The sequence below is a fragment of the Mustela erminea genome, chromosome 7 (genome assembly GCF_009829155.1).
Source record: "Mustela erminea isolate mMusErm1 chromosome 7, mMusErm1.Pri, whole genome shotgun sequence".
NCBI classification, from domain to species: Eukaryota; Metazoa; Chordata; class Mammalia; order Carnivora; family Mustelidae; genus Mustela; species Mustela erminea.
Window position 1 is genome coordinate 52,785,056 of NC_045620.1, and position 27,574 is coordinate 52,812,629.

A 27,574-nucleotide genomic window follows, 5' to 3' on the forward strand; every position below is an offset into this window, starting at 1 on the left:
CTGGTAGGACACTGTCGTGGGCCCCAGAGGATCAGCAGGCGGAAAGTTCATAGCCCATCGGCAGGATCTGTAGTCTACACGTCGGGCCACCTGAAACATGTCAACAGAAGGGGCAATGGGAGCCACACCCAGGAGCGCTCCAGGGAGGAGGCACTATGGTCTCATGGAGGGGCTGGACATGCCTGAGCTAAAGAAGGGGAGACGACCCCCAGGGCAGGGTAAAGAGCATCTGCAACATCAGAAGTGGAGTGTGAGGCTTGGAGAGGACACCTCCCCGGCAGGTGGGGGAGTGATGGGTTTGGAGAGTAAGTAGTGAAGGCACAGGGTGGAAGTGCTAGAAAGTCAAGGATTGGCTGGACCGTGAGAGCCTGAAGAGCCATCAAGGGTCTCTCTCAGGGCATTGCGATGTTCAGAAAGTTGGGCAGGCAGCCATGACATGCAGTCATTTGGAGCAAGGAGGAATCAGAAGCAGGGAGACACAAGACAGGAGCTCATTGGTTAACAAATAGCTTAAGGTACACAACAACGTGAATGAGCTGAATCCTACTGAACACCTAAAATGGTTAAAACAGTCAGTTTTATGTTCAGTGTATTTCACCATAATTTTAAAAATAGAAAACTGAAATGACATGGGAGTAAGGGCCTGGATGCTAAGGAACTTGGCCTTGCAGGAGGCTGGGCAACAAGCAGGTGGAGCTACCAGAATTATTTAAGCAAATGCACCGCTTCCCCTTCACAGGCACTGAAACTGAGGCAGAGAGGATAAGTAACTTGTCCAGGGCCACACAGCTACACAATGGAACAGTCAGGGTTTACATACAAAGGACAGAACTCCAGAATCTCTCTTCTACCCGCCCAACTCCTGGAGCTCATGAATAAGGCAAGAGCTGAAAATGCACACTTGAAATCATTAGCTTCTAGGCGGCAGGAAGACCCAGGGAGGAAGTGCTTTCATCCATGGAGAAGAGGCAAGGAAAGCTTTCTGAGGGCAGAACCCCAGGGAGCCCTGTGCAGCAGGGGAGGCTAGGAAAAGCATGGAGTGACTGTGAGGGTCAGAAAAAAACTAGAAAGGGCAGCAAGGGCTCACGGTCACCCGGCTAGCCAGGAAAGGAAGAAAGGTAGGTGTAAGGGTATTGTCAGCCTGGAGTCATGGCCAAAACCTGCAACATTGACCTACAAGCTTCAGGAGAGCCACACACATTCAGGACAGCTTCTGATGCCTCCTCCATGCAGCCTGCTAGGTCTCCCAGCTTGGGCCACAATCATGGCCATGAGTCAAGCTTCTTTCTGCCATGACCTGTTCACTGTGCAAGTTACTTAGGCTGCCCAAGCCTGCCTATTGAGAGTGAAAGGAATTAAACCTGCTTTATCATTTTGACAGGAGCATCAGTGAAATAATGTGCATGGGGTGGAGGCTGTCAGGGCTCTGCTCCTGTGCTCCCAACCCTCACTGCCCCAGCCCACAATTGCAAGGGAGGTGGGGCGGGGCGGGGGGGGGGGGATGGCTTTCTGTGGCTGCCTGGAGTCTTCTCTGCTTGAGGGCATATAACCAATTCTAAATGCCAGGACAACCTCCGCAATGGCAGACAGTACTCTTGCCCCTTGGGAAGGATTGCTCTACATGTTCCCCAAGAACCCCTGCAGGGTTAGGCTTCACACACCCACCATGGAAGTGGAACTCTGTTCATTGACTTCCCTCTCTCTGCATCACACCCCTGTAGGCACTGCCTAGGACCCTCTCCCAAATATACCACTGGCCTCCATCCTTCTCCTGGGATTGGCTTCTAGGGAAGAACCCAAACCAAAGCAGTGTGCAATATACCGATCAAAGAGTAGGCACTCAACAAACATAAACCCTCTTCACCAAAAGTGTGCAACGTAAATACTTTGTCTCTCTTTCCTGAATCCAAGCTCCTTGAGTATCTGGGTTTAAGCTTGCATCCTCCCCACTAACAAGCACAGTGCTTTCCGCACAGCAGGCACTCAGTAAGCACTTGTTGAATACACAAATAAAAGTAAACGCTTCCTCTCACTGGTTAGATGCAGGAGGAAGATGATCAGAAGGAATCGGGGGACCCTCCACTGAAAAGAGGAGTCTGGAGGGGCCAATCTAAGGGGCCAGATAACATGTTTTATTTTAGACACATGAATTTCAGATGCTGGCAGGCCAGGGAGGTGTAGATGTCTCGAAGTTAGGGATACGATTCAAACAGAGCTACAGAGGACTATCCGAATTGGGGATGAGAATCTGGGAGTCATTTTCCTGGAGGTGATGATGAAGTTGTGGTGAAAAAAGTAAGCCTGGTTTCTTCCTTGGAACTTTCAGAGAAGCGTCCTTCCCCCTTCTTCCATGGAGGACAGGGGAGGAGTCCCCACCAGGAGTCCCCACTCCCAGTGACTCATCACACTTTCCATCCGCAGGTTGCAAAATGCTTCACAGATGTGATTTAGTGCTACATGAATGTTGCCCTTCCCATTACAGAGAGGGTGACAGAGGAACATTCTAAAGCTTGCGAAATATGTGTCATGCATTTACTTCAGTGGGGCAGTTGTTCACCGTCATTACCGTGTAACTAGCATTAGTCCACAGGATGTCATTGCCCACAGGAGCTCACCTTTGTTTCTTAATGTTGAGATACCTGGATACCTACTTGGGCAGAACCTGAACTACCTTTAAACCCGCATAAGCTTTTATGAACTACTTTTAAACCCGCGTGTGAGTTGGCACTTAGTAGGTGAGGCTGCATGGCACCATGGGGCAGGGGTTCTCTGTACTGGGAAGAACTATCTGAGTGCTCCCTCCGGTTATAGAAGGGTGAGGCTGCTAGGCATCTGCTTCCTGCAGAAAGTTAGTAGGACTGTGTTTTTGTGACTTGACAAAAGCTACTTGCCCCGAACCACCAGTTTCCATCGTCTCCCCAGCCCTTCACCAAGATACTTTTTGATTGACGAGGACAGGAAGGAGGGGGCCACCCAAAGTCTAAGCAGTCCCCCCACTAAAAGAGAAGTGAGGTTGGTCTGATGACCTCGGTTTTTGTGGTCATGGGTCAGGGAACCCGGCTGAGCTGGTTAGAATACCTTCCCTACCGGCCTCTTGGGCAAACAATGGCCGTATCTGTGAGGGTAATTTCAAGAGATGCCACCTGGAAGATTCCATTTGCTGAAGGTGGCCCGAGCGGAAGGGCTGGCCCCTGGAATGTCTTGTGGCCTTCCAATTATAGCTGGCCCTCTTGTGACAGTGAGTGAGCCCAGACCCTTGACATGATAGGTCATGCCAGACATGCATATATTAAGGTCCTCCCCCTTCTCGCCCAGATGAGCAGAAACAGGAGACCGTATCCGACAGGATGCCCGAGGCCATCAGGGCCACCGTGGGGAGCAAAGGCAGCGGGTGCTGGGGCCTTAGACGGGCACTCACAACCTCTAGGGCTCGCCCTGCATGCCTTGGGAACGGCCAGTCCCTTCAGACTGGTAATTCTTAGACAACGTAGAGGGAGGTCCTGAGACAAATCTCTGGACTTCTCTAGTCTGATCAGGTGGAGACTGGAGTGATTACTTGAACATTAACATCTGAACATAAATTTGTTCAAACTGATAAAACAGGTTGTTCAATTAAATAAAAATCTAAGGCAATGAACATTTTACTCAGATGAGGTATCCTTGTCCCTGACTGCAGTTTCCATAGCACTGTGACAAAAATATTTCAAATTCTTTTTGGGAATTAAAAATAATCCTGCAGTTGTCTGTTTTCTTTCACAGTCTTCAAAAGAATTATAATAAATTCTCTTCTCCAATTTGGAGACATAACACACTTTATTTTAGTTTGGCTCAAGAACTTGGAAAGTACTTAAACTTGTATGCCTGGTACAGTTATTAAGCTAAAGCAATGCATTGGTAATATGTTTAACACAATAAAGAAAATCCCATATTTAAATTACAGTCACAAGCAAAATGAGTGAAAATTGAATATAAAAAAAAGCTTCCAGAATAATCACAGCATAATTGACATTGAGTAATATTTAATATCTAAATTCATGTCTTGGCAGAAGTATGTCCTAAATCATCCAGGGGGAGGTTGTCAATTATAAATAATACTGATGTGTTTTCTAGAAAAATATGAAATACTTTATGAAAGATACAGAGTTAATGTACAATAATTAATCTTCATGAGAAACAGTAATGGAATCTTTTCACAGATAAGATGATACTTGCTTCCTTCTCAGGAAAGGTTAGGATTGTACTGTGAATCTACCAAGAGTTGTTTTCATTCTGAGCTGTGGTGAAATACACAGACCCTTCTAGAACAAAATTCATATTGCAAAGTTTGCGTGTAGCTCAAGGGACATCCTTTCCAGAGACTCCAGGGCTGACAAACCGTTCTTGGCATTTCGTCAGAGAAGGAAATTTCCATCATCAAAAGAAAGATCTCAGACATTCCTTGAAGAGCCAGGTCATAGCCTCCCATGTGCCTTGGGTGATGCTTTCCAGAAAATGCTTTGGTAAAGGCAGCAAAGGTCATTCAGTTACAGAATCACAGAACTAAATGTAGAATGTCCCCTCATTCAGCCTTTATGGCACATTCCAACACCCCTGCAGCATGGGGGCTGCTCAACTCTGCATGGACACTGCCAAAGACAGAAGATTGCCAGTCTCAGTCCACACGGGAAAGTCCTTCTATGTACCTGGCCTGCGTTCTTGTTCCTGTAACTTTTACCTATTTTCTCTGCTCTAAGAAACTGGGACTGAATGTGGTCCTCAACCACATGACTCTACAAGTATTTGAAATTATGGCTTTTTTTTTTCCCTAGGAAATTCGATGGACCTGGTGTGAACTCTGTTGCCACGCTCACTCTTACCCAGAACAGGAGCAATATTTGTAGGCCTTGTCATAGGGATGTCATAGTGAAATGTTCAGGTTATCTGTTGTCATGTAAAAAAGCCACTCCAAAATTTAGAGCTGAAAACAATGGTACTGTTTACTTTGTTCACACATCTGTCACTTGGATGGAGCTCTATGGGAATAGCGTGTCTCTCCTCCACTCAGCATGAAGGTGGGGACTAGAGTCAGAAGGCTCCCATGCCTGGCTGTCAGTGCCGGTTGACCTTGACGTGGGCTGTCAGCCAGACATCTACACGCAGCCTCTCCATGGGGCCTGGGTCCCCAGGCGGGCAGCCCCACAGTGTGAAGAGGTGGAAGCCTCATCACCTCAGAAGCCACGCAGCTCGCTTCCTCTGCACCCCACTCACGCAGACAGTCGCAGGCACCAGTCATAAGAGTTCCTGCAGGCTAAAGAGCTGGACAAATGCACCGCACCTCTTGATGGGAGAGTTGGCAAGGTTTCACAAGAACATGCGAGACTAAAAATTTTTCCCTAGCCCTTTTTCTGGGAAAATGCCATCTCCCAAAAACAAGGGGCTTGCAGCCTCATTCAACCTCATATGACTCCAAAATGCTGAAGAAGAGAGACCCAGGGAAAATGTGGCAGGGGACAGAGTTCAGATTTGAGCCCAAGCATATCACTGTTCTGGAGTAGAATGATTTCCCTTTGGCTCCAATCGTAACTTGCTCTCATCCCATTCTGATATGCAACCGCTCAGTGGTGTAACAGACCTGCAATACCACTCCCGGGGCTTTCGCACTCCCACAGCAAAGCTGTACTTCAACTGTTCATACAGATAAACCTTTGTAAATGCAGATCTGCATGTAAGTAATGGGTCTTGGATCATTGTGGGGGCTGAACTGAGGCCAGTATGTGGAAGGTGGAGGGAGGGGGATTTCAGTGTGTGATAAAGAATGGTGAGCTATTAATTCAGAAGTAGAGTAGACTGTCTTCTGAACCTGGAAGTCTCTCCGCACAAAAATCTTCTATGCATTAGCTGGGGTAGTGCTAGTTGTCATCATAAACAAATGCCACATTTTCTGTGTCTCAATGCATACAAGTTTATTTCTGACTCACGTCCAATGTGAGCATCCTAGCTGGGAGGGGTGATGATGTGGGCAATGATGTAGGAGCCCACACCTTCCTTCGTGCTGCTCTGCCCACTGCAGGGCCTTGGAGAACTCTGCCTCCAGCCAAGGACTGTGCCTGAGTGATATACAGCGCCTCCACCTGCATCCACACATGAACTAGTCACCTGATCTCACCTGGTGCAAGAAGGCATGCGTGGCTGTCTCCCAAGACAATTCCACACTCTGGAAGAAGAAACCTGAGCTTCTAGTGACTCCAAGCTGGCTCTGATACAGACTGCAGATGGAACTCTTGCATTGGCCAAGAGTCCATTACCTTCAAGGTCCCTACAACTCTGAGAGTCTATAATTCTTACAATAGTGTATTTAAGTTTTAAGCATTGCCAAGACGGGTGGAGAGGATATCTCTCTCAGTTCCAGGTGTTATTTTGATGGGTGATGATATTGATCTGCCTTGTGGCTCTGGGGTAGGACTTGGACAGGAGCCCTCCATACCCTGGCCATCTCTAAGTGCTGTGGATAAGTGATCCCAAGATTAAGGGCGCAGATATCTTGGAACTCTGCCAACTTTCAATGGTAGTAGCCGCCCCCCCCCCCCCCCGCCTGTGTTAATGGTTCAGAGTCAATGAGACCTTATTGTAATTTCCAGCATCCTAACTCCACTACCCCTGGAGCATTCCCACCCACTCACAGAGCTGTCAATACTTGCCAGGGAGGCAAGAAATAAATCCTACTTACCAAGTACCCCAGGAAGATAGACACCCAGACATTATTGGGCAAGTAGGATTTCATTTATAACCCACTTTATGCCTGTTGTACAAAAAATGCCTGTATGTATTAGATTCCAACATCCCTACTGTACCCTCTAGCACTCTGTTGCAAAAAGACTTGGAGAAACAAGGAAGGCAGATGAAGGGACCCTCCTGGGATCTTTAGTCATTAAGAGAAGAGACACTGTGTTGCTTAGCAGAAGTGGTTGGCTTCTGGGGCGCCTGGGTGGCTCAGTGGGTTAAAGCCTCTGCCTTCGGCTCAGGTCATGATCCCAAGGTCCTGGAATCAAGCTCCGCATCAGGCTCTCTGCTCCATGGGGAGCCTGCTTTCCCCTCTCTCTCTGCCTGCCTCTCTGCCTACTTGTGATCTCTGTCAAATAAAAAAATAAAATCTTAAAAAAAAAAAAAAAGAAGTGGTTGGCTTCTATTTTCAGGGTATATTCTGAACATTTGTCACAGAGCTGGGGGAAGGAGGACTGTGGGACTCATGTGCCCGATTTCTCATATATGGAGTGGCAAAATTTAAGATCAAAGGTTCTTTTTACAATGATAAGAACATAAGGACCATAGAAAAATGTAAGAATCATTCCAAGACTATTATCTTCAAGAAAAGAAAATTGATTCAATGTCCTTTTAAGTTCACCTAATTGCATCAGGATTAGTTGAGCTGAGCCTCTAATCTATTGATACAAGTTAAATATAATTTGCACTCACATTTATGAAGTCTTATTTTGGCTATAAAATAACATGGGATACTAAGTATTCATATCACATAAATAGAAAACATATTTTTATTAATCAGCAATGAGTTGCATTTGAAGGAAGCAATTTAATTAAACTTGCAATACAATAAATAACTGGTCATTAAAAACCTATTAGTGCTCTTGGATTTCCTGTGTCTGCTTGCCTTTAAGTAATTGCTTGCCTATACTTACCTATGTTATCTATAATTAAATATAAAAGCCATTTTAAAACGCCATTAAGGCCCTGAATTAAATTCACGTTAGCAAGCGAAGTTCAGTTAGAGCCCCCACTCGGCCCTGTCTCTTCCAGGACTCTCTGCCTGCATTGCCCCTAGACGTGGACCAGGAGAGAGGCCTGTGCTAAAGTAGTTTCCCTGCAAGGAAAAGAGATACACTTTTCACAGATAAATGCCCAACCCTCCCCGCCCCCCCTCAGAAAGCTGTCTTCACTTCTTTAGAGCCCTCCTTCTGTTCACTCATTCAGTACACCTGCTGAGCACGGCCAGGCACTTGCCAAGGACGTGCCGCTAGTGACACAGAACTCCTCCCCTCCAGTGCCAGAAGCTGACGGTCGAGAACACAGTAGGCACTAAATAAGCATTTTTTAAATAAATGGATCAAGTGATAAAGTGAGGCAACTTGAAAAGTAATAGCACATAGTAAGAATTGAGCAGCACTGATGCCCCACAGTACCCTAAACTCCCCATCTGTATGCCAATATGAGGAGGCTAGAATTTTCCCTCTTCCTGGCTGTTAGAGCCGGCTCCACCCCTCAGAGCCCTCACAGACATCTTCTGAGCCAGTTCTTGGCGCTTGGTGCTACAGAGAACACCAGAAACAGAGGGGGCAGGAGGGCAGGACAGGGGTGGGTGGGCGGGCAAAGACTTAGAGAGGGGCTCTGAGGAGTTAGGAAGAGAAGGGGACCAAAGGAGCTACGGTGTACTGGTAGGGTGACCACACCCCTGGTTTCTGGGTGTTTCTCAGCCTGTGTGTTTTCTTTCAGTGACTTGGCATTGTGGTGACTTAGCCAAGCAGGAGCTCTGCATGCCAGGATTCCTTTTCCTCTGTGTTTCCCCATTAAGGTTGGCACAAGACAAGGTGTGCAAGATTCAGAAGGCAGAGGCAAAGAAGTGGTTTTCTCCCCAATGCTGTGAAGGTCAGTGGAAGGCCAGGTGTCCCTACGCCCACAGCCTAGTCTGGGGGCTGGCTATGTTATCGCGACAGCAGGCTGACTGGCCGGTCCTGTGGCTGAGGTTGGAGGTGGCGAGCGAGGGAGGTACAGTTGTCCTTGCTCTCTCTCTCTCTCCTGTGACCTGCAGCTTTTCTCCCAAAGGCCTGTGTGACCACCTAAGTCCAGAACTCCACACAGAGCTGGCAGCCTCGCAGAATCTCCCTCACAGTGGCACAGGGGTGGATCCCGCAGGGAAGCCCTTGTTCTCCAGCTCTCGCTGTGGCTCTACTTCTCCCACCAAACCCTGACTGGAGCACTAATCTCAGCATGAGTGTTCCCAGGGCTCCCTCTGGCATGTGTGATACATTATGTGCTCACCTAGGTATAAATTGTTGGGAGAGGGGAATTTTTATTTTCCTTTTTTAAATTGTTTTTATTTTAATTCCAGTTAGTTAATCTACAGTGTGATATTAGTTTCAGATGTACAATATAGTGATTCAACACCTCCATACCGTACCCAGGGCTCATGGCAAGTGCCCTCCTTAATCCCCATGATCTGTCTCCCCTATCACCCCACCCCCATCCCCTCTAGGAACCACCAGTTCGTTCTCTACAATTAAAAGTCTGGTTCTTGGAGTGCCTGGGTGGCTCAGTGGGTTAAAACCTCTGCCTTCAGCTCAGGTTGTGATCCCAGGGTCCTGGGATCGAGCCCCACATCGGGCTCTCTGCTCAGTGGGGAGCCTGCTTCCTCCTCTTTCTGTCTACCTCTCTGCCTGCTTGTGATCTCTGTCTGTCAAATAAATAAATAAATAAAAATCTTTAAAAAAAAAAGTCTGGTTCTTGGTTTTTCTTTTTATTTCCTTTGCTCATCTCACCCCCTTAAATTCCATGTATGAATGAAATCATACAGTTTTGTATTTCTCTGACTTATTTTGCTTAGCATAATGTACTCTAGTTCCATCCATGTCCTTGCAAACAGCAAGATTTCATCTTTTTTCTGGCTGAGTAATATTCATAGATATAGGTACAGATATATCTCATCGTTCTTATTCCTTCCTTTATTGATGGACGCGTGCACTGCTTCCATCATCTGGCTATTGTAAGTAATGCTGCAATAAACATCGGGGAGCATGCCTCCCTTTGAATTAGTGTTTTTGTGTTTGGGGAGTAAACACCCAGTAGCGCAATTACCGTATTATAGGATAGTCATCTTCATAACTTCTGGAGGAACCTCCACACCGTCTTCCAGAGTGGCTGCACCAGTTTGCATTTCCACCCACGGCGGGGAAAGGGGGGATTTTTCTTTCAACAATTGCTGTTGTTGCTGCGGACTAAATATCCCTTTTGCAGAATTAAAGGCATGAGAAATTTATGCTGAAGTTTCTTTTTGTGGCTCAGTCTGAGTGTCTTTGATCCAGTCTTTCTGCGACTGGAACACTAGAGCTTTATGGGCATGACCATGCAGAGGTAAGAGCCTTTGTGAGTAATACTCAAAAGAAGATGAAGAGAAACAAACTGACTCCAGGAGAAGACAACCTCAGGACAGAGACACGACATCACTGCCAGGGATCCTGGCTGGAAGGAGACTGGAGACTGGGTACCTACCACTGCTGGCCCTACCCTGACACCCCTGACTACCCAGACAAAAACATCCAGCTACCTCTACTTTCTCCTCAGTCACGTTGCCACCTGCCCCAGTTACAGACTCTAGGTCTGCACCTGTACTCATCTTTGAGAGTGCCAGTCTAGCCTGCCACCTTCACTTGGCCCTCTTCCCTCAATGGTCACTGAGGTCTTTCCAAACTCTAAAAGTCTCTGGCAGCTACAGGAAAGGGAGAAGGCCCACAGAACATCTAATAACAGGATCAGTAGGGAAAGAAACTAAGAGATTAGGATTCTTTTCCCAGGAACTTGGCTGATTTTGGAGGCTGGCATCACAGACAAGGGAAGGTGCCCCCCACACTGGCCATCCTGTGTTCCCAGATGGGCCTCTGTATTTGAGGACAATTTGGAAGGTTTGCTTAGAGGCCTCATGACCAGAATGCTATTTGTACAAAATATAATCTTATAGCAAGGCACAGCACATTTCTTAGACCAAATTAAGCAGCAGCCTTATCTTCACAACAAGAAGTTCACAAGTCCTGGGGGAGGAGTCAAGATGGCGGAGAAGTAGCAGGCTGAGACTACTTCAGCTAGCCGGAGATCAGCTAGATAGCTTATCTAAAGATTGCAAACACCTGCAAATCCATCGGCAGAGGGAAGAGAAGAAGAACAGCAATTCTGGAAACAGAAAAACAACCACTTTCTGAAAGGTAGGACTGGCGGAGAAGTGAATCCAAAGTGACGGGAAGATATACCCCGGGGGGAGGGGCCGGCTCCCGGCAAGCGGCGGAGCAACGGAGCACAAAATTGGGACTTTTAAAAGTCTGTTCCGCTGAGGGACATCGCTCCAGAGGCTAAACCGGGGCAAAGCCCACGCGGGGTCAGCGTGACCTCAGGTCCCACAGGGTCACAGAAGGATCGGAGGTGTCTGAGTGTCGCAGAGCTTGCGGGTATTGGAACGGGAAAACCAGCTACAGAGACAGAGCCGACAGTAAGATCACAGCTCGACAGTAAGATCACAATAAGATCACCTTAAACCTTCTTTAAGGTTACCTTGAACCGGTCACAGGCTCGGTGAGCTCAGAGCACGGCCGGAGGTCAGGCAGATGAGAGTAACTGGGAGCTGTTCTCTGAGGGCACACTGAGGAGTGGGACCCAGGCTCTCGGCTCCTCCGGGCCGGAGACCAGGAGGCCGCCATTTGTATTCCCGTCCTCCGGAACTCTACGGAAAGCGCTCAGGGAACAAAAGCTCCTGAAAGCAAACCCGAGCGGATTACTCAGCCCCTGGTAAGGGCGGTGCAATTCCGCCTGGGGCAAAGACACTTAAGAATCACTACTCCAGGCCCCTCCCCGAGAAGATCAACAAGAAACCCAGCCAAGACCAAGTTCACCTACCAAGGAGTGCGGTTTCAATACCAAGGAGAGCAGCTGAATTCCAGAGGACGAGAAAGCAAAGCATGGAACTCATGGCTGTCTCTCTGTGATTTTTTTAGTCTTGCAGTTAATTTAATTTTTTTTTTTTATTTTTTTTCTCTTCTTCTGCTAAAATTTTTTTTAACTTTTACCCTTTTCTTTTTTAACGTTTTTTAGTTTATCTAATATATATATTTTTTCTTTTTTATATTTTTCTTTATTCATTTTCTTTTTTTTAATTCTTTTCATTTCTTCTTTCTTGTTTTTTTTCTTTCTTTCTTTTTGAACCTCTTTTTATCCCCTTTCTCCCCGCTCACGATTTGGGATCTCTTCTGATTTGGTTAAAGCATATTTTCCTAGGGTTGTTGCCACCCTTTTAGTATTTTACTTGCTCCTTCATATACTCTTATCTGGACAAAATGACAAGACAGAAAAATTCACCACAAAAAAAAAAGAACAAGAGGCAGTACCGAAGGCTATGGACCTAATCAATACAGACACTGGTAATATGTCAGATCTAGAGTTCAGAATGACAATTCTCAAGGTTCTAGCCGAGATTGAAAAAGGCATGGAAGATATTAGAGAAACCCTCTTGGGAGATATAAAAGCCCTTTCTGGAGAAATAAAAGAACTAAAATCTAACCAAGTTGAAATAAAAAAAGCTATTATGAGGTGCAATCAAAAATGGAGGCTCTCACTGCTAGGATAAATGAGGCAGAAGAAAGAATTAGCGATATAGAAGACCAAATGACAGAGAATAAAGAAGCTGAGCAAAAGAGGGACAAACAGCTACTGGACCACGAGGGGAGAATTCGAGAGATAAGTGACACCATAAGACAAAACAACATTAGAATAATTGGGATTCCAGAAGAAGAAGAAAGAGAGAGGGGAGCAGAAGGTATACTGGAGAGAATTATTGGGGAGAATTTCCCCAATATGGTAAAGGGAACGAGCATCAAAATTCAGGAGGTTCAGAGAACGCCCCTCAAAATCAATAAGAATAGGCCCACACCCCGTCACCTAATAGTAAAATTTACAAGTCTCAGTGACAAAGAGAAAATCCTGAAAGCAGCCCGGGAAAAGAAGTCTGTAACATACAATGGTAAAAATATTAGATTGGCAGCTGACTTATCCACAGAGACCTGGCAGGCCAGAAAGAGCTGGCATGATATTTTCAGAGCACTAAATGAGAAAAACATGCAGCCAAGAATACTATATCCAGCTATGCTATCATTGAAAATAGAAAGAGAGATTAAAAGCTTCCAGGACAAACAAAAACTGAAAGAATTTGCAAACACCAAACCAGCTCTACAGGAAATATTGAAAGGGGTCCTCTAAGCAAAGAGAGAGCCTACAAGTGGTAGATCAGAAAGGAACAGAGACCATATACAATAACAGTCACCTTACAGGCAATACAATGGCACTAAATTCATAACTCTCAATAGTTACCCTGAATGTTAATGGGCAAAATGCCCCTGTCAAAAGACACAGGGTATCACAATGGATAAAAAAACAAAACCCATCTATATGTTGCCTCCAAGAAACTCATTTTAAGCCCGAAGACACCTCCAGATTTAAAGTGAGGGGGTGGAAAAGAATTTACCATGCTAATGGACATCAGAAGAAAGCAGGAGTGGCAATCCTTATATCAGATCAATTAGATTTTAAGCCACAGACTATAATAAGAGATGAGGAAGGACACGATATCATACTCAAAGGGTCTGTCCAACAAGAAGATCTAACAATTTTAAATATCTATGCCCCCAACGTGGGAGCAACCAACTATATAAACCAATTAATAACAAAATCAAAGAAACACATCAACAATAATACAATAATAGTAGGGGACTTTAACACTCCCCTCACTGAAATGGACAGATCATCCAAGCAAAAGATCAGCAAGGAAATAAACGACACACTGGACCAGATGGACATCACAGATATATTCAGAACATTTCATCCCAAAGCAACAGAATACACATTCTTCTCTAGTGCACATGGAACATTCTCCAGAATAGATCACATCCTCGGTCCTAAATTAGGACTCAACCGGTATCAAAAGATTGGGATCATTCCCTGCATATTTTCAGACCACAATGCTCTGAAGATAGAACTCAACCACAAGAGGAAGTATGGAAAGAACCCAAATACATGGAGACTAAACAGCATCCTTGTAAAGAATGAATGGGTCAACCGGGAAATTAAAGAAGAATTTAAAAAAGTCATGGAAACAAATGATAATGAAAATACAACGGTCCAAAATCTGTGGGACACAACAAAGGCAGTCCTGAGAGGAAAATATATAGCGGTACAAGCCTTCCTCAAGAAACAAGAAAGGTCTCAGGTACACAACCTAACCCTACACCTAAAGGAGCTGGAGAAAGAACAAGAAAGAAACCCTAAGCCCAGCAGGAGAAGAGAAATCATAAAGATCAGAGCAGAAATCAATGAAATAGAAACCAAAAAAACAATAGAACAAATCAACGAAACTAGGAGCTGGTTCTTTGAAAGAATTAATAAAATTGATAAACCCCTGGCCAGACTTATCAAAAAGAAAAGAGAAAGGACCCAAATAAATAAAATCATGAATGAAAGAGGAGAGATCACAACTAACAACAAAGAAATACAAACTATTATAAGAACATACTATGAGCAACTCTACGTCAACAAATTTGACAATCTGGAAGAAATGGATGCATTCTTAGAAACATATAAACTACCACAACTGAACCAGGAAGAAATAGAAAGCCTGAACAGACCCATAACCAGTAAGGAGATTGAAACAGTCATTAAAAATCTCCAAACAAAAGCCCAGGGCCAGACGGCTTCCCAGGGGAATTCTACTAAACATTTAAAGAAGAACTAATTCCTATTCTCCTGAAACTGTTCCAAAAAATAGAAATGAAAGGAAAACTTCCAAACTCATTTTATGAGGCCAGCATCACCTTGATCCCAAAACCAAACAAGGATCCCATCAAAAAAGAGAGCTATAGACCAATATCTTTGATGAACACAGATGCGAAAATTCCCACCAAAATACTAGCCAATAGGATTCAACAGTACATTAAAAGGATTATTCACCACAACCAAGTGGGATTTATTCCAGGGCTGCAAGGTTGGTTCCACATCCCCAAATCAATGTGACATAACACATCAATAAAAGAAAGAACAAGAACCATATGATACTCTCAATAGATGCTGAAAAAGCATTTGACAAAGTACAGCATCCCTTCCTGATCAAAACTCTTCAAAGTGTAGGGATAGAGAGCACATACCTCAATATCATCAAAGCCATCTATGAAAAACCCACCGCAAATATCATTCTCAATGGAGAAAAACTGAAAGCTTTTCCGCTAAGGTCAGGAACACGGCAGGGATGTCCATTATCACCACTGCTATTCAACATAGTACTAGAAGTCCTAGCCTCAGCAATCAGACAACAAAAGGAAATTAAAGGCATCCAAATCGGCAAAGAAGAAGTCAAATTATCACCTTTGCAGATGATATGATACTATATGCGGAAAACCCAAAAGGCTCCAATCCAAAACTGCTAGAACTTGTACAGGAATTCAGTAAAGTGTCAGGATATAAAATCAATGCACAGAAATCAGTTGCATTTCTCTACACCAACAACAAGACAGAAGAAAGAGAAATTAAGGAGTCAATCCCATTTACAATTGCACCCCAAACCATAAGATACCTAGGAATAAACCTAATCAAAGAGGCAAAGAATCTATACTCAGAAAACTATAAAGTACTCATGAAAGAAATTGAGGAAGACACAAATAAATGGAAAAATGTTCCATGCTCATGTATTGGAAGAATAAATATTGTGAAAATGTCTATGCTACCTAAAGAAATCTACACATTTAATGCAATTCCTATCAAAGTACCATCCATCTTTTTCAAAGAAATGGAACAAATAATCCTAAAATTTATATGGAACCAGAAAAGACCTCGAATAGCCAAAAGGATATTGAAAAAGAAAGCCAAAGTTGGTGGCATCACAATTCCGGACTTCAAGCTCTATTACAAAGCTGTCATCATCAAGACAGCATGGTACTGGCACAAAAACAGACACATAGATCAATGGAACAGAATAGAGAGCCCAGAAATAGACCCTCAACTCTATGGTCAACTAATCTTCGACAAAGCAGGAAAGAATGTCCAATGGAAAAAAGACAGCGTCTTCAATAAATGGTGTTGGGAAAATTGGACAGCCACATGCAGAAAAATGAAATTGGACCATTTCCTTACACCACACACGAAAATAGACTCAAAATGGATGAAGTACCTCAATGTGTGAAAGGAATCCATCAAAATCCTTGAGGAGAACACAGGCAGCAGCCTCTTCGACCTCAGCCACAGCAACATCTTCCTAGGAACATCGCCAAAGGCAAGGGAAGCAACGGCAAAAATGAACTATTGGGATTTCATCAAGATCAAAAGCTTTTGCACAGCAAAGGAAACAGTTAACAAAATCAAAAGACAACTGACAGAATGGGAGAAGATATTTGCAAACGACATATCAGATAAAGGACTAGTGTCCAAAATCTATAAAGAACTTAGCAAACTCAACACCCAAAGAACAAATAATTCAATCAAGAAATGGGCAGAGGACATGAACAGACATTTCTGCCAAGAAGACATCCAGATGGCCAACAGACACATTAAAAAGTGCTCCATATCACTCGGCATCAGGGAAATACAAATCAAAACCACAATGAGATATCACCTCACACCAGTCAGAATGGCTAAAATCAACAAGTCAGGAAATGACAGATACTGGCAAGGATGTGGAGAAAGGGGAACCCTCCTACACTGTTGGTGGGAATGCAAGCTGGTGCAACCACTCTGGAAAACAGCAGGGAGGTTCCTCTAAATGTTGAAAATAGAACTGCCCTTTGACCCAGCAATTGCACTACTGGGTATTTACCCTAAAGATACAAACGTAGTGATCCAAAGGGGCACGTGCATCCGAATGTTTATAGCAGCAATGTCTACAATAGCCAAACTATGGAAAGAACCTAGATGTCCATCAACAGATGAATGGATCAAGAAGATGTGGTATATATACACAATCAAATACTATGCAGCCATCAAAAGAAAGGAAATCTTGCCATTTGCGACAACATGGATGGAACTAGAGCGTATCATGCTTAGCGAAATAAGTCAAGCAGAGAAAGACAACTATCATACGATCTCCCTGATATGAGGAAGTGGTGATGCAACATGGGGGCTTAAGTGGGTAGGAGAAGAATCAATGAAACAAGATGGGATTAGGAGGGAGACATACCATAAGTGACTCTTAATCTCACAAAACAAACTGAGGGTTACTGGGGTTATGGACATTGGGGAGGGTATGTGCTTTGGTGAGTGCTGTGAAGTGTGTAAACCTGGTGATTCACAGACCTGTACCCCTGGGGATAAAAATAAATGTTTATAAAAAATAAAAAATTAAAAAAAAAAAAAAAAGAAGTTCACAAGTCTTGCATCTGTGAAATGGGGTGATGGCAGTGCCTTCTTCATGCACTTGTTGCAAAGACCAGGTGAGTTAATGTGTGTCAAGCCTTTGGAACAGTGGCAGGTAGTAAGGTTTCTGTGCGTGGAACCATCACGTTCACTTTGCATTCTGACCATTATCACTTGTAGGGTCACACAGAGGCTAGAACACTTGCCTCCAACCTTGGCTCTCCTTTGGCCAGGAGCAGACAGCTGAGAGTTGGGCCCTTGCCTGGAACAGTGCCCCTGCACAGCCGGCGCTCAGCGAAACGCTGCAGTGTTCTTTCTCAGAACTGTTTCCTGCACCACAAATCACTCCTCTCCTGAGGATTTTAAGGCACTCCACAGCTTTCAGCTGGCTTCCCTTCACCTGTCAGCATCTTGCCCCAAATTCCTTTTTTTAGACAAAACAGGTCATTAAATCATTTACCGGAATACTTTTGTTCCTTGATACGGTAGCTTGCATCATTCTGTGCTACTTAGCTTGTCTTCCGAAATTTGAGGTCCTTACCCAGCTAAGAGAGAAGGAATACTTTGCACGAGTCCAGCAGGCAGGCTAAGGGGCCCTCCCTGCTTGATCCTCACCCTCCCTCATGAGAGGCTCTGCCAGGTGCATTTTGACAGATGATGGGCTTTTGAGAAAATAGCTCTAGATCTTTAAGATGATTATTTCTAACTACCGAAGAGTTATGTCAAGGAAGAACACTTTTTAAGTGTTGTTCTCTCCTCATTAAATTATCTAAGTATTTGGAGATTAAAAGCTAGGGAGAACTTGGCAGAGGTTTTCTTTCTCAGATGCATTCTGAGATGCTTTTATTTTAGCTTGATTTTTTTTTCCTTTTTAAGGGGCATTCTTTTTTAGAAATATACTCTGTTATACATTGTGCCATTCCTGAATTTTTTTCTGCTACTCTCTACATCCTTTATATTTTTGTTCCAATCTTTAGAAATTGGGTCTGAAAGCTGAGGGTTGTCCGACATCCAACTAGAGATTGGGGATGGCCGTCTAGGTGGTTCAGGTAGGCAGTCTCTGAAATCACCTGGTTAATCACCTTTTGGATACAAAACTAGGCTCAGATGAGTCTAAGACAGTTGGGAGCAATAAACTGTATCCTTGAATTTGCCACAATTCCATCCTAAGACATCGCATTGCTCCTTCCTTCTCTAGAGGAAGATGTCCGTAGGACTTGGCTCTACTCCTGGTTCATCTTCCTTTCTCCTGTCATCCTGACCCTGTTTTTACAGCAAACCTCTCCTCCCTTCTCTCTTTTCTTTCCCCCACTATTTCTTCTTCTGTATTTTCATGTGTATCTTTTTAACACTGTGTTACACCCAGTAACTACATAAATAATATTGACAAATTACCCAGTATTGTGATTGTTGAGCTCCTCGGTCAAGAAAGAATTCTTGAGGGGTGCATGAGTGGCTCAGTTGGTTAGGTGTCCGACTCTTGGTTTCAGCTTGGGTCATGATCTCAGGGTTGTCAGATGAGGCCCCAGGTCGGGGCTCCAAGCTCAGCAGGGAATCTGCCTGTCCCTCTCCCTCTGTTCTTCCCCACCCACCGACACTCTCTCTTTCTCACTCTCTCTCAAATAATTAACTAAGATCTTTAAAGAGAAAGAAAGGAAAGAAGGAGGGAGGGAGGGAGAAAGGAAATAAGAAAGAGAGGAAGGAAGGAAGGAAGGAAGGAAGGAAGGAAGGAAGGAAGGAAGGAAGGAAGGAAGGGAAGGAAGGAAGGAGGAAAGAAAGGAAGAAAGAAAGAATCCTTGAGACGTTTTACAGCTTCTATCTCTCATCAGCAAGAGGTTCTTCTAAATTTGGGGGTTCTTCTAAATTTTTATCAAAGTAAAACAGATACAAGGTAGTGAATAAAAAAGACAGCAGCTGCCCGCCTCCCGGCACACTCATGCCCACCCAGATACACCCCTTACAGGACTACTGCTTGCCTGCTTCTGCAGATTTCTCCTCCAGTCTAGCCCACATCCCTACTCTCCCTCCTCGCTGTGATCCGTAGAAACAGCCCAGCTTTGGGCCCCTTGCACCACTCCACACCCTCCCTTCTCCCTGGCCAGAGGGTCCCTCACTGTGTTTAGTTCTTCTGCTAGTTAACTGGGCGGCATTATGTGATTGACTTAAATCTCAGCTTGCATTCCCAACAGTGCTGACAAAGTGGCGCAACTTCGGGTTTTGGAAGCTGATTACCATACAGCTTGCCTTTTTATTGTTTTCTTTAAACCATGAGTTTCTAGTTCGGCATCCTCCCCTTCTCTCCCACTACCACCCCTGGAATTCTGTATTGTTTCTCCTTTTCTTGCATTATTTGTCTTTATCCTAGCTTCAATTTTTTTTCAAGCACTCTATCATCAAATGCTTCCCATGTAATCTAACATAGCAAATAAGCTTAATTAATTTAACATCACCAACAATACTTAGTTGTCTTTTTAACAAAGAGAAACTCAAATTTCAATTTTGCTACCAGCTTACTTTTGATATTAGAATTCACTTAACTTAATTAAATTCATTCTAATCTTAGCCAGCTTGACCACATATTAAAATTTCTTTCCAAAGAATCTTTTTCCACAAACCTTCTACAACTTTCTTTTTCACATTCAGATTTTGTCCTGTTTTTCCCCTTTCTCATTCTAAAATGGCCAGTGTCGTTTTAGGACAAAACTACATTCTTTTCCTTCAATAAAAACATCTCCATTCCTCCTACTTTCTCTTATTTTTCTTACAATTGGAGATGTGTCATTTATTATTTTTAGTAGCTCTAATTAAATTTTAACCCTTAAAAACCATAATTTCTGATGAATTAAGAAATAAGAAATAAACAATTATGGATGGCCTCTTATCCTAGCATTCTGTGGATTGACAGATTTATAAATACTTTGTATAATTTTTATTTTTTATTTTTTTATTTATGATCTAGATATTTAACAACCATCCATCATTTAATTTGACTTAGCAAAATTTTAAGGTTTTAGGTTATCCAGAAGACTTCAGAAAACTATTTAAAAGGCTTGCCTAAAAACTTTTTTTTTTTTAAGATTTTATTTATTTATTTGACCCACAGAGAGTACAAGCAAAGGCGGCAGCAAAAGGAGAAAGAGAAGCAGGCTCTCCACTGAGCAGAGAGCCTGATGTGGGGTTCCATCCCAGGACCCCGGGATCATGACCTGAGCTGAAGGCAGATGCTTAACTGTCTGAGCCACCCAGGCATCCCTGCCTAAAAACTTTTATCCCACTTACAGCTATTTAATTAATTGCTCTTAACAATTGTTTAAATTACTTATGAAAAATCCATCATAGCAAGTTATTTTTCTTGCTGACAAATTTTGTAACAAAGATAGCATGAACTTACTTGGCTAATAAACCCAGGAAGACTAAAAGTTGGATGCCAAAATTATATTCATTGATGATAACTCTAAAGACTTACGTATTTTAATTTAACCAACACACTTAAATTAGCTTTAATACCAAATATTTTCTGGGGCACCTGGGTGGCTCAGTGGGTTAAAGCCTCTGCCTTCAGCTTAGGTCGTGATCCCAGGGTCCTGGGATCAAGCCCCGCATCGGGCTCTCTGCTCAGCAGGGAGCCTGCTTCCTTTTCTCTCTCTGCCTGCTTCTCTGCCTACTTGTGATCTCTGTCTGTCAAATAAATAAATAAAATCTTAAAAAAAAAATACCAAATATTTTCCGAGATCATGTGAAACTGAAAAGCATCTGGATCAGTTGCTATTATATTTCTGAGAGTTTTAAGACACTTAATTTATGTACATGTTTAATTTTCTTTAAGCTAATTGAATAGAGCTCTTTTACAAATTGATTTTGGCAATACCAACCAGAAGTAGAAAATAATCATATATCTACAACAAATACTAGAGAGAGAGACAGACAGATAGAGCTCTTATAGTTTCCATTATATAATTTTATATGTGATGAGCATAATAATGTGATGAGCTTTATAATGCAAAACTCACTAGCTTTGGGGCACCTGGGTGACTCAATTGGTTAAGCATCTTACTCTTGATTTTGGCTCTTGTCGTGATCTCAGGGTCCTGAGTTCAAACCCCACATTAGGCTCCATCCTCAGCAGGGAGTCTGCTTGAGATTCTCTCTCTCCCTCTTCCTCTGCACCTCCTCCTGCACTCAATCAATCAATCATGTCAGGTGTGTTGGGTTTGGCCAGCAAACCCTGACACAGCGAATGAAAAGATCACTCCAGACACCTTAGTAGGAGAAAGGAGAGGCCTGGGAACCAGACACTCTAGTGGCAAAATACCTCAAGCCAAGCTTTGTCTCCATTTTTATTGCGCTCATATCAATACACCAAGTGCAAGCACAAAACAAGGCAGAAAGTGTAACCTTCATGGTCAGGACAGTAAGAGATGGGGCAACGTGTGATATGGGCAAGCGAACAAGAAGTTCATGAAGTACGTAACCACCATAGGAGCCTGTTTTTCTTCAAAATTTAAACGTTTGCTCTCTAGATGAGAACTTCGAGCCACAATAAGAATCTAGCTGCTTTCAGCCAAGGAACTCTTCAAAGGAGGCCCAGCATTGGGGCACTACTCCTTTGTTTTTCAAGTAGTCTCATCTGAGGAGGCATATCCAAGGCAGATTTTGTCTATCCAGACACTATGAATTCCCGTAATAAATAAAATCTTAAAAAACAAAAAACAACTCACTAGCTTACAAGAGAGCAGTTTACCTGTGCAGATGGCTAAATCTTTTTCTACTAATATTTATGGAGAAGACACTTTAGATTTTTTCATTCACCTAAGTATCAAATAACCTTTCCCCTCTTTTATTTTCCTTCTGATAAGGATTACCTCCCTGAAGTTTGCATTTCAAAGAGATGGCCTGGATAAGTATTCCTGGAGAAGCCCAGGTAGAACATTTACATTTCAAAGCCACAGGGAAAGAACGCAAGTTCCTACAAGAAGAACACTTGTTTCCCAAGGCCAGAATTTTTACAAAACATATAAGCTTTTTGAGATTAATAGGTGAAATTTGGGGGATTGATAAAGAGGCTAGATGGACTTTGAATTGTTCCTGGAACTACATTCTGGTTTTGCAAAGACTTGTAAGATGAGGACAGTTGCTTTTAATTCCTCAAAGATTTGGATTGCAGCCTAAATTACATTACAGGTTGATCCATCCAACCAACTACACTATCTTCCATGTGCTTTTCTTTACCAGGGAGATTTCCTACTAAAGCAGAAATCAAAAAATTTCTATGTTCTGGATTTAGAGTTGCCCATTATCGTAATGTTTTAATGAATCATTTCACAAAGGCTTTAGAAGGTTTTTCTTTCCCTCTGGGTACATAGTTTCATTTTAGGTTAGGGGAAAAGACCTAAAAACAAATTTCCTATCAGGTTCTGGAGGTTAGCTTCTAATTTAGCCAGCTAATTTAGCCAGAGCTAATTTAAGTAGCTCTGACCACAGAGCTACTTAAAATAAAATCCTTATAAATATCTTGCCAGGCTTCAGCCAGGACAAATAATAAGTAGTCTTGACAGTATACATTGACTTCAAGAGGTATCTAACCCCAAAGAGGGTTCGAAAGGTATTTTGATTTCCTCTCTCAACCAGGTACTATAGACAGAAATCCAGGAGAGCTGATTCTGTTTAGAATTCTCACCTTGCTGCCAGTTTTCCCAAGATGCCATCTGCAGGCTCTGGTATCTACCAGAATTTGGCAAAGATTTCCATTAATTTGAACTTTAGATTCCCTTGGCCATTAAGGGAATAGTGTAGCAGTTTACCAGAAAATCGCTCAATGTCTCATCAACTCTGGGAGGGGCATCTGTAATGCCAATACCTTGGCAGGTGTTTATGGTCTTGTCCCAAATTCCTTTCAAAGTGGTCAGCTATAGAGTTCAGTCAGAACAATGGCTTCCACCCTATTTTCTGCCTTTTCTATCAACCTGCTAATCCTGGGAATCCACTCATAAAAACTTTTGAGGTTCCTCTCTGTGTTTAGGGAATTTTTAAACTACGGCCCTTAGTCAACACAAAGGAGTAAAAGATACCTGAAAAGTGTTGCCTCTAGCCTTGGATGATCTTATTTTAAAAGTTAATTGCTTAATCATCTCTTCACACTGGAAAGACAAATCAGAAAGAAGGTTAGTAGAATGAGTGCTCAGATAAAGAATAGCGAACAGAGCAGGACTCGTGTCAGCCTTACAGTCTTTTATTTTCGGTGCCTCTTACAGGCTAACTTTTATAAAAAGTCTTTCTGTGAAGTTATTTTAGAATTTTGAAGTTTTTTTTAAGATTTTACTTATTTAAGAGATAGCAACAGAGATAGCAGCAGAGAGCACAAGCAGAGGGAGCAGCAGAGAGAGGAGAAGCAGGTTCTCCGCTGAGTAGGGAACCAGACTCGATCCCAGGACCCTTGGATCATGACCTGAGCCAAAGGCAGATGCTTAACTGACTGAGCCACCCACACACCCCAATCTTGAAGACTTTTGGAAGCCTCTGTGTACCAGTTGAAATAGGTATCCAATCCTGTTTGTTTGATTTGGGAAACCTTGTTTTTAAGTACACTTCTTAAATGAGCTTATCAAATTGGAACATTTCCTATAATAACCATTGTAATTCTAACTTATTTTTAGTACAGTTTTGCCATTTCTCTAAATATATACAGCTTCTGGGGCCACAGTTCATATACACAAAATAAGCAAGTGTGCCAGAAGGTGGCACACTTGACTCTTTCATATTTAAGGAGCTCATTTCTTCTAGCTAAGACTCTGGGTCTCTGGGAGCCAAATTAATACTTAAAAGTGTTGTGCCACTAGGTTGGGGATTGTTTGGTGTTTCACAGTATACCTGTGGGATGGAAATTTTCTTAAGGTTGTCAGGTGACCTGTCATCAATCTAAACCATTCTGTGACCAACTTATTGCAACACAGGAGTCTTTAAGTGGTGGTAAGCACTCCAACAGCTTTTAAGTGCTCAACCAGCCCCACCAATTTTGTGGCTTTTGCATTCCAAGATGCATGCTAACAATAGCTTTTACCTGCACATTAATACACTAGCAGTAACCAATGAGGTCACTGCAGTCTGGCCAATAGAAGGTGTTATGTGTACCACCAGCAGATCCCAACAGGAAACTGGGGACAGAACCAAGAGCTGGGGTTCCAAAGTGGGGAATTGGGGTCTGAACTACCAACAGCTCCCTCCATAGAAATGCCTGGAAAGCCGATTAGATCAGGAGCATGATGTTAAGACAGTGGAGCTCAAAACTGAGAGGAACTTACCCACCGCCCTCAGAAATAGCAAGAAAGACAGTGAATTCAGGAGTTTGCTGGTAACCTGCCTCTGTTTCTTGTTGCCCCTGAAGCTGTTGGAGGTCTCCTTTTGTTCCACCAGATCTGTTAAAAGAAACAAAATTCAACAAGAAAATTTGAAGATCTAATTGGTTTTATCCAATGATTCTTGTATCAGATAACATGCCACCTAGCAGACAGGAAGAAGTCCAAAGAGCTATGGAAAATAAAAGACTTTTATAGGCAGGAGGAGGCAGGACAAGAATGTTTCTAGCAAAGAGTTGATTGTTTCAAACAAGGTCACCTTCCTAAGGGGGGATGGGATGGGCTACAGTGTGAATGACCTCTCTAGTACTGACCAAATAACTCCAGATTGACCTGTTAAAGCATATGTTCCTGGGAGAGCCCGAAATTGCAAAGAAGTTAGGTGTTAAGTCATGGTCTGCTGACATGGGGCTCTAGCACAGTGACTCCATTTGGGGTCTGTTGTCCTTTTTTTTTTTTTTTTAAACAGATACAGAAAACTAACAAGGGCATAGTTCCCACCTTTACAACAGCAACGACAAAAACATAGGGCAATCTAGAACTTCACAATTTTTCTTGAACCCCTCAGTGATTTGGAGTTGCAAAGCAGCTAGTGAACCTAAAATCTTGGAAAACACAGATAATTGCCAGCAGAGACAGACATGAACACTTGCTTACCTGGGCGAAGAGGCCATCTAACACTAGTGAGAGGAATTAGCCTAAAAATCTTAGTGCATCACTAAAAGCTGAGTATGGGCTCCCCTGTGCCATGGATTTAGGGGAGAATTGATCTACTTAAGGGGTCTTCTCAACTTACCTCACAAGGTAGTTGCATAATGACTATGAGTGTCCTGAGGAAGGGATACCTATAATGCTGGCCTGAGGGATAGAATAACAGCCACTGAGGGAAAGGCACAAAACCTGCCCAGATTCCTCTCCTCATCTCCCTACAGAACAAAAACTTTGACTTTCAGAGATAGAGTATGCTGCCCTTCCTGTACTGGTGAAACTCTACTGCCACTGGGACAAGGGAACAGAAAAAAATTCCCAGCCCTGGTGGAAGCCAGAAGTTCTGGGCCCAGATCTATAGCTGGAGTGGGCAGAACTACTGAGTAAACCACATCACTGAGATCCAACAACATAACACATGTCCAAGACTGAGTTTTAATCAGAATGGCAGAGAACACCCTGTCTTGCATCCTCTGGAGGCCAAGATGTATTGAGAGAGAAGAGACAGGCTAATGATGTGGGGAGAGTGAGCAAAGATTTCTTAAACATTATATAAATAATTTAACTACAAAGTAGAAAAATGATAAAATTCATTAAAAGTAGGAGCTTTCGCTCAGAGTCAGAACCAGGGTGATGTACAGGAGGCATGAACCTGTGAACAAAGCATAAGGGAGGGTGAAAACAGTCATCCAGATGATTAATATTTATTTTAAGACTCAGAATTAATGCAAAAAGTCTGTGATAGACAAAACATCAAAATTTTAAATAAAAATGGGATCTGAGTGGGTTTCTGGTTTTCAATTCCACATGTAATGAGTTTGGAAGTTGCCACTCCATTCTGAAAACAAATAAAAACCTGAACAATCAACAGATCTCCTTGGATGAGAGTGAGAGGTGAAGACACAGGGCAAAACACTCTCCCTAAATTGGAGAGACAGGTGAATACAGGGAGTCACATCTTTCTGGAGTAGAGACTCAAGTAGAAAGTGCCATGGGAACCAGTGCCAGGGTAGGAAATCCAGAACTGTAGCTGATTAATTACCAGAGGCTCAGTGCAGACAAGTCTAAGAGTTAAAAATTCTAGGGGTATCCAGTCATAGAAAGACCTGACAATATTGTGAAACTTACCACCAGGAGCTTGACCAGATTCTCACCATAAATATCAAAGAGATCTCTCCTTGTGCCTCTGGCAGGAAGAGGGAAAATTGGGCCATTTTAAAATAACCCACAGCACTCTATTTTTCTTGACAAGGCCTCCCTCAGGAGAAAGTAGTCAAGCAGAGCCTAACATCCTGGGATATTATCAGAGTCTAAGTGACATGGGGGAGGGAAAACACTCAGCTCCAGCCCTCTCTAGCCATCTTCTCCAACCTAAAGAAAGAGGGGGAAAAATACCTGAGAAATACTTGTGAAGTTCACAGAGGAGAAGCACAGTCTCCCTTAAAGACTAAGAATTAATCATAGGACTATAGAAAACTTACTTTTTCCTCACAGCTTACCAACACATTACTACAGCCTCGGTACAGAAGTTCCTTTTACCTGATACATCACATCGAGCTATCCAGAACTAATTACAAGGCATACTAAAAGGCAAGAAACACAATTTTAAGAGACAGAGTAGCATCAGAACCAGACATGGCAAGGATCTTAAAATTATCAAACTGGGAGTTAAAAATAACTATGATTAGTGTGCTAAGGGCTCTAATAGATAAAGTAGATAGGATGTAAGAACAGATAGGTAATACAAGCAGAGGGATGAAAATCCAAGAAAAGAAATAACAAATGTTAGAGATCTTTTTTTTTAAATTATGTAACAGAAATGTAGAATGCCTTTAATAGGCTAATTGGTAGACTGGACATGACTGAGGAAAGACTTTATGAACTTGAAGATGTAGCAATAGAAATCTCCCAAATCTGAAAAACAAAGAGAACAAAGACTTTGAAAAAACAACAACAACACAGAATATCCAAAGGGCTAAAGGTGTAACATACATGTAATGAGACTACCAGAAGGAGAAGAAAAAGAAAAAGGAATAGAAGAAATGTTTGAAACAGTAACTGATCATTTCCCCCAGGTTAATGTCAAACACCAAACCACAGATCCAGGAAACTCCATAAACACCAAATTAGATAATGCCAGAATAACTACACTGGCATAACATTTTCAAACTATCGAAAATCAAAGATAAAGAAAACATCCAGAAGGAAGCTGGAGGGAAAAAAATATCTTACCTATAGACAAACAAAATTAGAATTATATCTGACTTCTCAGAAACCACTCAAACAAAAAGAGATTGGAATGAAATAATTAATCTTGCAAAGAAAAAAACCCACCAACCTAGGATCTGTACCAAGAGAAAATGGTCTTCAAAAGT